The 11665-nt window shown below is 40.6% G+C and overlaps 1 pseudogene; it reads right to left on the bottom strand.

Moving 5' to 3' along the window:
• Positions 1 to 662: 662 nt before the first annotated feature.
• Positions 663 to 1509, bottom strand: LOC109276533 (ferritin light chain-like; annotated as a pseudogene).
• Positions 1510 to 11665: the final 10156 nt, after the last annotated feature.

The raw sequence follows: 11665 nt of genomic DNA, 5'->3' as shown, positions 1-11665 counted from the left end.
GCTCCACATGCCTATGCAGTTTTTTTCCATCTTAATTATGACAACTATTTGCTTCTAATTTGAGATGAAAACTTTGTCTTTGAATCTAGAGTGAGTCTCTTGTAGGCGGCATATAGTTGGATCATTTTTTCTTTTAATACATTCTGGCAGTATCTGTATTTTAATTGCCAAGTTTAATCCATTTATATTCAAAGCAATTGCTCATAGGGAAGAACTATTTCTGCCGTTTTTCTGTGTTTTTTATGTATCAATTTTTTTGTTGTTGTTTCTCAGTTCCTCTAATACTGCCTTCATTTGTGTTTGATCTTTTTTCCCTACTGTATCATGTGATTTTTTCATTTCCTCTTCTGTATAAACTTGTAGTTATCTTCATAGTGGTTACCATGGGAATTATAACTAATAATCTTGCATTTATAACACTGTAGTTTGAATTGATACCAACTTAGTCTCTTTCTTTCTTTCTTTCTTTCTTTCTTTCTTTCTTTCTTTCTTTCTTTCTTCCTTTCTTTTTTGCTGCAAAAAAGCTTTATTGTTTTCATTTCATCCATGGCTTGGGAGAGGGCTCAGGGTGGTTAAAAAGCTGCCTAGTGGATACAAGGAGAGACTCAAGCACAAGCCCTAGCACCTGGGGGAATGCCAAAGGGACCCTCTCAAAGGCTGCTGGGCTCCAGAGACTTCTAGTCGTGCGTGAGGGTGAGTCTTTTGAAGAGATACTCGCCCAGCCCAGCCTGGGAGCCGGACAGCCTGTGATTAGTCAGGTGGTCACCCATCTTCTTGATGAGTTTCACCTCCTCATCTAGAAAGCGATTCTCCATGAAGTCACAGAGATGGGGGTCTGCACGGGCAGAACCCAGGGCATGCAGATCCCAAAGGGCCTGGTTCAAGTTCTTCTCCAGAAGCAGGGAGGCTACCATGGCATTCAGGGTTTTACCCCACTCATCTTGGGACGGCTTCTGCATGTCTTGGAAGAGGGTGCGACCCTGTGCTGGTTTTGCATCTTCAACAGATGCTCAGCTCCCCTCTGGCTTCTCTTCAGCTAACTCGCAGAAGAAATGGCCCACATCCTCCAGAGCCACATCGTCACTGTCGAAATAGAAGCCCAGAGAGAGGTAGGTGTAGGAGGCCCACAGATACATATTGACCAGTCAGTTGAGGGCAGCCTCTACCTCGGTGGAATAATTCTGATGAATCTGGGAGCTCATGGTTGATCGATGATAAGGAGCTAAGTTCAAAATCGGGTGTTGGCTGGTCGTGGAGGCAGAGGGTGGGCAAAAAGATGGCTCCGAAGGTTGTGATTGGAAAAAAGGTTGGAGGGTGGTCAGAGGCTGGTAGTGTTGGGAAAATGAATAAAGTTTTACACCGTAAGATGGCAGATGGGACTAAAACAAGCTCTGGTCTCTAGCTTGGAGACCGCTCTTCTGGGTTCTTCTTGCCCTGTTTGCTGCGGGCGAAAACCCCCACAGATATGGAAGCTGACAACTATAAATTACCCTTCCCACTTGGATTTGGTGCTCAGATCTTTGGAGAAACAGTCTCCTCTGAACCTGCCGGTGTTAAATAAATCTCTGATCCACTGTACAGTGGAAGGGGCATCCCTGGGTCTGTTCCGTCTGTTCCAAACACTGTTGAAGCAAGAGACAGATCCACAGGACCACCAGGAGCACTGGCCTTAGTTTCAGTACCATAAAGAAATTGTGCTCCTACACAGCTTTGCTTTCTTTATGTTATTGTCACAAATTTTATCTGTATACATTATATACCTATTAACACAGAATTATAATTTTTTATGAATTTGGCTTTTTATGAACTTAGCTTTTTATTTAATTGGCTTATCATATAGGAAAAAAAAGAGGGTTTACAGAACAAAAAAAAATACTGCCATTTGAATTTACCTATGTATGTAGGTACATACAAAACCTTTACTAGAGTTCTTTATTTCTTCATATGGCTCTGAGTTACTATCCAGTGTTCTTTCATTTTAGTCTGAAGGAGTCCTTTTAGCATTTCTTATAGGGAATGTCTACTAGTGATGAGCTTTTTCAATTTTTTGTTTACCTGAGAATATCTTAATTTCTCCTTCATTTTTGAAAGATAATTTTGCCAGATGTATAATTCTTGATTGGCAGGTTTTTCTCCCCCATTCAGCCCTTTAAATAAATCATCTCAATGCCTTCTGGAATCTGTAGCTTCTTAATAAATTAGCTCTTCAGGTGCCTGGGTTGCTCAGTCAGTTAAGCGTCTGACTCTTGATTTTGATTCAGGTCATGTTCTCATTGTTTGTGGGATTGAGCCCCATGTCTAGCTCCACACTGGAAACATGGAGCCTGCTTGGGATTCTCTCTCCTTCTCTCTTTGCCCCTCCCATGCTAGTGCACGTGCATGTGCTCTCTCTCTCTCAAAATTGAAAGATAAATATTTAAAAAGGAAAGAAGAAAGGGACTGGTAAGATTTAAAAAAATTAGCTTTTTATCTTTTTAATGATCCCTTGGATATGACAAGTTACTTCTCTCTTGCTGCTGTCAAGATTCTTTCTGTGTCTTTGGCTTTCAACGATTAGATTATAACATGTCAGTGTGGATCTTATCCTATATGTGAAGTTTATCAGAGTTGGAGTTTGTTGAGTTTCTTGAATGTCAGGATTCATATCTTTCCTCAAATTTGGGAAGTTATTAGCCATTATTTCTTCAAATATTCTTTCTGCTCCTTTTTCTCTCTTCTTTCCTTCTGGAACTCACATTATGCATATGTTGGCATGCTTGATGGTGTCCCCAGAATCTCTGAAGCTGTATGTTGCTCTGTATTACTGTTTGTTTTCTATTTGTCCATAAGTTCTTTGTTCCTTCCCCCCCTTTTTTCCCTGCCTTCTTTTGGATTAATTGCATATTTAAAAAACTTTTGTTTTCTCTCCATTTTGCTATATTCTTTGTTTTATTTTTTAGTGGTTGCTTAGTGTATCTAACATGCATTTTTAAGTTATGACAGTCTACCTTCTATTATATTGTGCTACTTTCACCATTCACTTATAAGGACTCTTGTAATTACATTGGGTCCACCCACATAATCTAGAATAATCCCCTTATCTCAAGATCCTTAACTTAATCGTATCTGTAAAGTCCCTTCTACAATGTAGGGTAACATATTCTTAGGTTCAATGGATTAGGACATAGATATCTTTGGGAGGGGCCATTACTCAGCCATCCTATAAAGCATTGATATAAAGTATATCTCTTTCTTCATTCTCTCCCATTAAACTATTCATTAAGTAACTACATGCTGAGGGCATCTTTAGCAGAAAGTTTCCATGTGGACAAAAAGAAAAAGTTTAGAAGAAAAGGCAGAGTGGTAGAGAAGAATGATCCCTGAACTTGGGTTCTAGTCCTAGATCTGTTTATCAGTAGCTGTTTATTTTAAAAAATAATCTACCTCTCCAAACCTCTGTTTTCTTGTAAGGTAAAATAACTAGGAAATCTCTTAGAACCTTCTGTTTCTATAATTTGATAAATCTTATGTATCCCACAATTTGATTAAATCAGGATATGAAATGTGGTCATTGCAGAGTAGATTCAAGGCTTGTGATCCAGCGCCTTCTATAGATTTTGCAAGGAGGTTCAGTTCTTTAGATAAAAGAGAACGACATTCTGCTTTTGCTACCAGAAGAGAACTGTACAAATCTAGTTGCACATGAGCTAATATAACCTAAACAGAGCTATTGGGGGAAGGCCCAGGAGCCAGAGAACAAAGATGAGAAAAAAGACAAAGAACTGGCATGGTCTCAGTGGTCAGGAGGGATACCTTCTAGCACTGTTCCAAGAAGATCCAACCAAGGTGCAGGTAAAAGCCCCATCATCAAACACTTGCAAAGCCTTTCCCTGAGGTCATGCCATGGAAAAACAGACAGACAGTGACTCAGAACCTTAGCTGTGTGTGGGAGCCACTGAAATAAACTGTCAAGGAGGAAAGGTGGATTGCAACAGCTTCCACCAATGGTACCGTGGCAGTATACAAACTGGGTATAGAGTGGAGGCAGAATTCATAATCAAAAGTATTGTCAGAGATCAAGAAAGTGCCTGCAGGTTGCTAATCAGCATGTGGGTCTGCATGCCTAAAAGTGAAATGACAGGGAAGATGCCTCTTCTGCTGGGACTTTGTCAGCTATCCAGATGCCAGAGTGAGAAACAGATTCTGTTGTGGCAAGAGGGCCAGAAAAATCTTCATTCTTAATCTGGCCCATCACCTGAGAATTTGCACCATGTGAAAAAGCTGATGGTGGGTAACAGCTGCATGTTGAATGAAGCAGCGAGCATGCCAGCCACACTTCATATTGAGTTTAATGAAGAGATCAAACTTATTTTTCCAGAGTTCTGTCAGAGATCATGAGGGAACACAGACATATATTAAAGCAAAGCAATGGATCATTAGAGATGGGACCAGTTGTTTGACTGGAATAATTTGAATACAACTGCTAAGGACAAAAGTCCATGTGTAAGGAGGGGGAAACCTTTCATTCTCATGCTAAAGAGAGAAGGGATTATAGAGAAAGATTTTTGATGTTTAATTTTACTATAAGATTACAGAAAAATTGGGGCACCTGTGTGGCTCAGTTGGTTGAGCATCTGACTTTGGCTCAGGTCATGATCTTGCAGTTTGTGGGTTCGAGTCCCCCATTGGGCTCTGTGCTGACAGCTCAGAGCCTGAAGCCTGTTTCAGATTCTGTGTCTCCCTCTTTCTGCCCCTCCCCCACTCGCACTCTGTCACTTTCCCAAAAATAAACATTAAGAAAAAAGATAACAGAAAAATCTTACTAGCTTTTTGGTAGGTATGCCACAATTATGTCAAATTCCTGGAACACATCACTAAAATAATTTTCATTTAGGTGGTTATAATCTTTAGCGTGTGGGCATTAGACTAGTAAGTTATATGGACTATTAATTCACTGACAAATTTGAAGAGAAAAATTAGTAAAATCGTTTGTAAGCCTGGACTGTTCTAGCAGTTTGATCAAAATGGTACATTTGGTATGTCTGAGCAGAAATATTAAAATTTTTTTTTTTAACGTTTATTTTATTTTTGGGACAGAGAGAGACAGAGCATGAACGGGGGAGGGACAATGAGAGAGGGAGACACAGAATCGGAAGCAGGCTCCAGGCTCCGAGCCATCAGCCCGGAGCCTGACGCGGGGCTCGAACTCACGGACCGCGAGATCGTGACCTGAGCCGAAGTTGGACGCTTAACCGACTGAGCCACCCAGGCGCCCCATGAGCAGAAATACTTATAATGTCTTTTGATATGAGAAAGAGGGAAACAATGCCAGTGGTATAAAATAAACTCTGGACCTCTAAGCAAAAGATGGCCCTCCTTGTAGCTTGCTCATTGGCAGAATAAAAGACTTCTTCATGGTTTGTTGTTTCTAAATTCATTCTCAAGCCAGAGTTGAGTAAAATGCATGATTAGAGGCTTCTCCAATTGGGAGTATCATTGTAAGGCAGAACCTGTTTTCTTTTCTAGAATTAGAAAATTGCAGGGGTGCCTGGGTGGCTCAGGTCATGATCTTAGGGTCCTGGGATCCTGCCCTACTTTGGGCTCTGTGCTGAGGGTGGAGCCTGCTTGAGATTCTGTCTCTCCCCCTCTTTCTGCCTCCCCCCTCCCCCTTGTAGTCTCTCTCAAGAAAAGAAAAGAAAAGAAAAGAAAAGAAAAGAAAAAAGAAAATTCCAGTGGGATGCAGAGGAGCTAGTGATGTAAAGGAGAGAGGATCATAGAAAAATCTTTTTGGCTTTCTAGTAGCATTAGCAGAAGTAGCAAAATCAAGCTTCTGGCTTAGCAGTAGCAGTGGACTGGTTTTCAGTAGTAGTTGCAACAAGACTGAATTTACAGGGTAGCAGTGGGAGCAATGTTAGGGGTGATGGTGGTTGCCTCACAATTGAATTCCTGGGAGCAGTTGTGCAAGTCATAGTGTTTACCATTCTTTGGCATTATCTGTGACTGCTTTACTGGATGAGTTTGGCAGCATGATTTTGGCATTAATTTCTTGGTATGTAGCTCCAAGCCTGGTTTTCCAGACCTCCTATTTATTTTGTAAGCTGCCTAATGTCCTTTTAATAGATTATTTTCACTTTAGTTCTGCTAGACTTTGGTTTGCTGCTTGCAACTCAGAACCTGGATACCTCTGGGACCTTGTTAAAATATAGATTCCAGGGCCTAGAAAAAATCAATCAGAATATCTGGCATTGGGGCACAAGAATCTAATTAAAAAAAATTTTTTTTTAATGTTTATTTTTTTTAAGAGAGAGAAAGAGACAGAGTGCGAGTGGGGAAGGGCAGAGAGAGAAGGAGACACAGAATCTGAAGCAGGCTCTAGGCTCCCAGCCATCAGTACAGAGCCCAATGCGAGCTCAAACTCAGGAACCGCAAGATCATGACCTGAGGGGAAGTCAGTCGCTTAACCGACTGAGCCACCCAGGTGCCCCCACTTACAAATTTTTTTTTCATGTTTATTTATTTTTGAGAGAGAGAGAAGAATCTAATTTTTTAAAGATCCTGAATCAATCAATATTTTCTTTTTCTGTAGAAAGTGACAGAGAACTGAATTCAAACCAGTTTACACAAAAAAGGGAATGCATTCACATAATTTAAAAGTGTAGGGAGTAGATATTTGGGCAGTACTGAATTCAGAGCTCAAGCAATGCCTTTGGGATTTGGGTTCTACATTTCCTGGTTCTGTTTTCTGTAGTGTTTTCTTCAGTCTAACATCCCATGCCGTTGCAAGATGGTGGTAGAGACATCCTCTCAGCTTGTGTTCTAGTAAACAGAACACTTGTCCTTGTCCTGGAAGCCATGGTTCTGATGGAGATCCATGTCTAAAATGTGAGGCTCCAATTAGTTGACCTGAGTCTCCTACCACCTCTGGAGCCCAGGTTCTTTCAGGAGCACATTTTCTCTTTTCCCTTGACTGATGGTATCAATTTTTTTGTTAACCAATAGATATCCTCATGTTTGCAGTTGAGTTGTATATTCATTCAGTCATTTATTCACAAATAGATTGAACTTATAAGGCATTGTGTTAGGCAAAGGGGATTTAAAGTTGAATATGATATGGTCCTTCTTTTAAAAGAGTATAGATTCTAGTGGAGGAGACACATAAATAAAACAGTATTTAAATCTATTTGAGGGACATTTGTGTGGATCAGTCAGTTAAGCTTCTGACTCTTGATCTCAACTCAGGTCTTGATCTCAGGGTTGTGAGTTCAAGCCCTTTGTTGGGCTCCAGACTGGGCATGAAGCCTACTTAAAAAAAAAAAAATCCATTTGATTTATTATTGAATATCAAATGCTTGGCACTCTTCTAATGCTACGTATATAGCAGTGAATAAAATAAATACTTGTCCTAACAGAGCTTATATTATAATGGAATAAGACAGAAGATAAAGCAATAAACACAATATAAGAGACAGTGACAAGTTTAATCGAAAATAGTCAGACAGGGCCTCTCTGAGAGGGTGGCAGAGATGTGAAGGAAATGAGGGAGTGAGCATGTGGATATCCCCAGGAAGAACATACCCGACAGAGGAAACATCAGGTGTTGAGGACCTGAGGCAGGACCAGGACCATGCTTGGCCAGTGTAGTTGGAGTAGAATCCTGGGGTGAGTTGTTGAAGGTGAGTTTAGGGAGGGAGTTGGGGGGCTAGATTATGTAGGGTCTTATAAAACATTGTAATGCCTCTGATATGGGAAAAACCTGGGGATTCTGAACAGAGAAGAGACATGGTACACTTGTTTCAAACACTCTGGCTGTTGTTTGAAAGGAGACAAGATGGAAGCTGGGAGACCAGTTGAGGCTGTTACACGATTTGAGTGAGACAGAATGGGACTGACCAGGATGATGAGTAAGAAGTGATTGGATTGTGGATATATTTTGAAGGCAGATCTTACAAGATTGGCCAGTGGATTGAAGGTGAGCTGTGAGAGAAAGAGGAGTCATGGATGACTCCAAGGTTTTTGGCTTGGGCAACTGGAAGAATGAAATTGTTATTTACTGAAAAGGGAAGATTGCTGAAGGAGTTTGGTAGGCTGCCTACTAGACATTCAAGTGCATGTGTTAAGTCGTTAGTTGGGTATTCTAGTCTAGTTCAGTGTAGATGTTTGGTTTGGGATTCATATTTGGGCACTGCTCTCCTTACAGATGTTATTTAAAGCTATGAAATTGATAACATCACCTAGAGAGTGAGTCAGTGGAGCATAGAAAAGAGCACTCCAGGTTTTAGAGATCAGACTGAAGAGGAGAAGCAGCAAAGGGGATGAAGTAGTAGCTGCCAGTGAGATAGGAGGAGAACAAGGCGCCGACTAGAAGCCAAGAGAGGAAAGTCTTCCAAGAGAGAAGGAGTAATCAATTGTATCAAATGCTGCAACTGTGCTAGATCAGTAAGATGAAGACTAAGGGTTGACCATTATTCATGGCCATGTTGAAGACATTTGTGACTTTGTCAAGAGTTATTTTGCTAGAAATGTCAAGATGAAAAAACAACTTAATGTGTTCCAGAGAAAAGGGAGGAGAGGATGGGATGACAGTGGGTATGGACAGTTTTTTTGTGGGGGACTTGCTATAGAGGAGAGCAGAGAGATGGGGGTGGGTAGTTGGAAGTGGTGTGGGGTCAAGTGAGGGCTGTGTGATAAGTGAGTATAAGTGTAGTGTAGTTAGGGTACTTTGCAAGTACATAAGAGATTTGCTGTGGGAGATGTTAGGATAATGTTTACAGGAAGGTCCAGCACTTAGTTGTAATAGAAGAGGAAGAGAAGATTTTTCAAATGAGGGATATGTTTAAAGGTACATAAATGTGACACAACATGAGGTTTGGCAAACTGCAAGGAATTGGAACTGAAAGAAAAGGCCATGAGGCACAGGATAGTCAATATCACACCTTGAAGTGAATTTTACTCTTTAAGTGACATAGAGAACTTGTGAAATAGTTTAAGTAGGGAAGTGAAGTGATGAGATTTGCATCTTCCAAAGAGAAGCCTAGAAGCAGTGCAGCAGATAGATTGAAGTAGGGATAGACTGACATCAAAAAGACAGGAGATTATTGTAGGAACTCAGGTAAAAGTGATGAAAGACTGATTTTAGGCAAATGGCAGTGAAATTAGAGGGAACAACTATGCAAGATATGAAGAAGTTAGGATCCATAAGAGTCTGGTTATTTGGAGGTCAAGGAGTGGAGTGTGCAGGGAAGAAATGTAACAGGACTTTCAGGATGTTAGGTCATTAGCAGAGCTAAGGACTAGAGGATTCGTTTTTAAAATACTATGTTAGTATTGGATATGTTGAGTTTAAGAGATAGGAGATTTTAAGGTGACAAATGTAGCAGACATTATGAATTTGGAGTTCCAAGAAGAAGTTTGGGCTGCACACATAGATCTGGGAATCGTGAGACATAAATTTTGGCTAAGTCATGGATTTGGATGAAGTCACTCAGAGAGAGGGTGCAGAGCAAAAGTTCTTAATCTGAAATTTGCTTAATGTAGCTGGAGGAAAACATCCAGCTGTGCTGAGTGGTCCCACTTTAAAAGTATGACCACATGTTTTTATTTTTTTAATGTGTATTTATTTATTTTTGAAAGAGAGATTGAGAGAGAGACAGAGAGAGAGAGAGGCAGAGAGAGAGGGAGACAGAGAATCCCGAGCAGGCTCTGTACTGCCAGCACAGAGCCTGATGTGGGGCTCTAACTCACAAACCGTGAGAGCACGACCTGAGCTGAAATCAAGAGTTGGCTGCTTAACCGACTGAGCCATCTAGGTGCCCTTGACCACATGTTCTAAGTGATCCTTTCATGGCAGGGCAGCAACCTTATTTCTCAACCCTGTAACTACCCTTCCTTTATCTTCACATTCAACTGATGATTTTGCATCTAATTGAGAAAACAGGAACAGTTACAAGAGAACAACTTCACCTTCTGACCAACGAATCTACTGGTTACTGTGCATCTGTACACATACTGCTTTTTTTCTTGTTGCAACATGGAAACTGTTCCAGCTTCTAGCTCTAGTTGCACTGGGTCGTGGCCCCTCTTCTACTCAAAGACTTTGCTTTTGCAATCATCCCCTTTCTCTTCTGCATCATCTGTTTTCTCCTCTTTACTCATCATCCCAACCTCATGCTGTAATATGACTCCATCTGGAGAGGGTCTCTCGTGACCTCACATTCATATCCCCCACCATTTCTGTTTTCCTTCATAACAGTTCTCTTGAAAGAATTGTCTGTAATCACTCTCTCACCTCCCATTATTTCTGGAATACACTCTGGTCAGGCTCTTGTCTCTGATTCTACTAAAACCAATCTTAAGGTTGGTAAAGATCTCTTTCTTGCCAAGTTCAATAAACAATTCTTAATCTTCATCTTACTCAATCTCTTAGCAGTATGTGACACAGTTGATTACTCCCTCTTACTTGAATCGCTTTTGTGTTGTTGTTGGCTTCCAGAACCTGTTATTTTCTTAGTTTTCTTCTTATCTCACCAGCTGCTTCCTTCTCAGTCGCCTTTACTGGGTCTTTCTATTCTTACTGAAATTGAAAGGGTAAAATACCCCAGAGCTGAGTCTTCAGCTTTTTCTTCTTTATTTGCTCTTCTCCTGAGGTGATCTCATCCAGAGTCATGGCTTTAAATAACATCTGGTCAAATATGTGTCTCAGAGAGGTCTTTCTTCTCTATGACTCTCCTACCCTGCTTTGTTTTTCTTCATGGCAATTATCACTATTTGAAATCACATATGTATTTAAACGTATTTACTTATTGTCTGTCTTCCCCATGAGAACAGGGTTCTTGTCTGTTGTGTTCTCTATTGTATCCTCAGCAACTAGAACAGTGCCTGGCACATAATAGGCTCTGAAAAACTATGAGCCAATATAAGCTAAAATTTAAGCTAAAGAGTTAAGATAAACGCAGTCAAGAGAATCTTGGTTGGATAAGGGAAGGACAAATGTGATTCCATGTGGTAAATGAGAAACTTTTGTTATTTTGGAGCTGTGGAAAGAGGAACAAAGGAAAGTGTGAAATGCCAATCTAGTTGATGGGACTTTGCTTGGAGGGAGAAGTGGTGCTGGAGGTAAGAGGTGCTTGGGGGAGAAGTGGGATACTGCTGTAACAAATACCTAAACATGTGGAAGTGGCTTTGGGAGGTGTAACAAGTAGAGACTGGAAGGGTTTTGAGGTGCATGTGAGAAATAGGGACATTAAGGAAAATTCTGCTGAGAGCTCAGAAAGAAAGGAGTCGAGCTAGAGAGAAAGCTTCCGTCTTCTTAGAGAATCCATAAATAATCATGAGTGTAATGTTGGTAGAAATAAGGACATTAAGGGTGGTTCTGGTGGAGTGTCAGGTGGAAATGAGTAACATGTTATCAGGAACTAGAGGAAAGGCAGTCCTTGCTATAAAGTAGCAAAGAACTTGGCTGAATTGTGTTCATGTTCTACGGTTGCAAGGAAGGTAGAAGTTGCAAGCAATGAACTGGATTTTTAGCTGAGGAGATTTCTAAGCGAAGCATTGGAAGAGTGGCTTGGTTCTTCCTAACTGCTTATAGTAAAATATGAGAAGAGAAAAATGAGTTGAAGAATGAATTTTTAAACAATTCCAGAACCAGAACTTGAAAGTTTGGAAAATCTCAACCTATCCATTTTGCAGA

The sequence above is a fragment of the Panthera pardus genome, unplaced genomic scaffold (assembly GCF_024362965.1).
Source record: "Panthera pardus isolate Hobbes unplaced genomic scaffold, ASM2436296v1 HiC_scaffold_15, whole genome shotgun sequence".
Classification (NCBI taxonomy): Eukaryota; Metazoa; Chordata; class Mammalia; order Carnivora; family Felidae; genus Panthera; species Panthera pardus.
The sequence above is the reverse complement of the archived record's forward strand: the minus strand, read 5'-3'. Positions and strand labels throughout refer to the sequence as shown.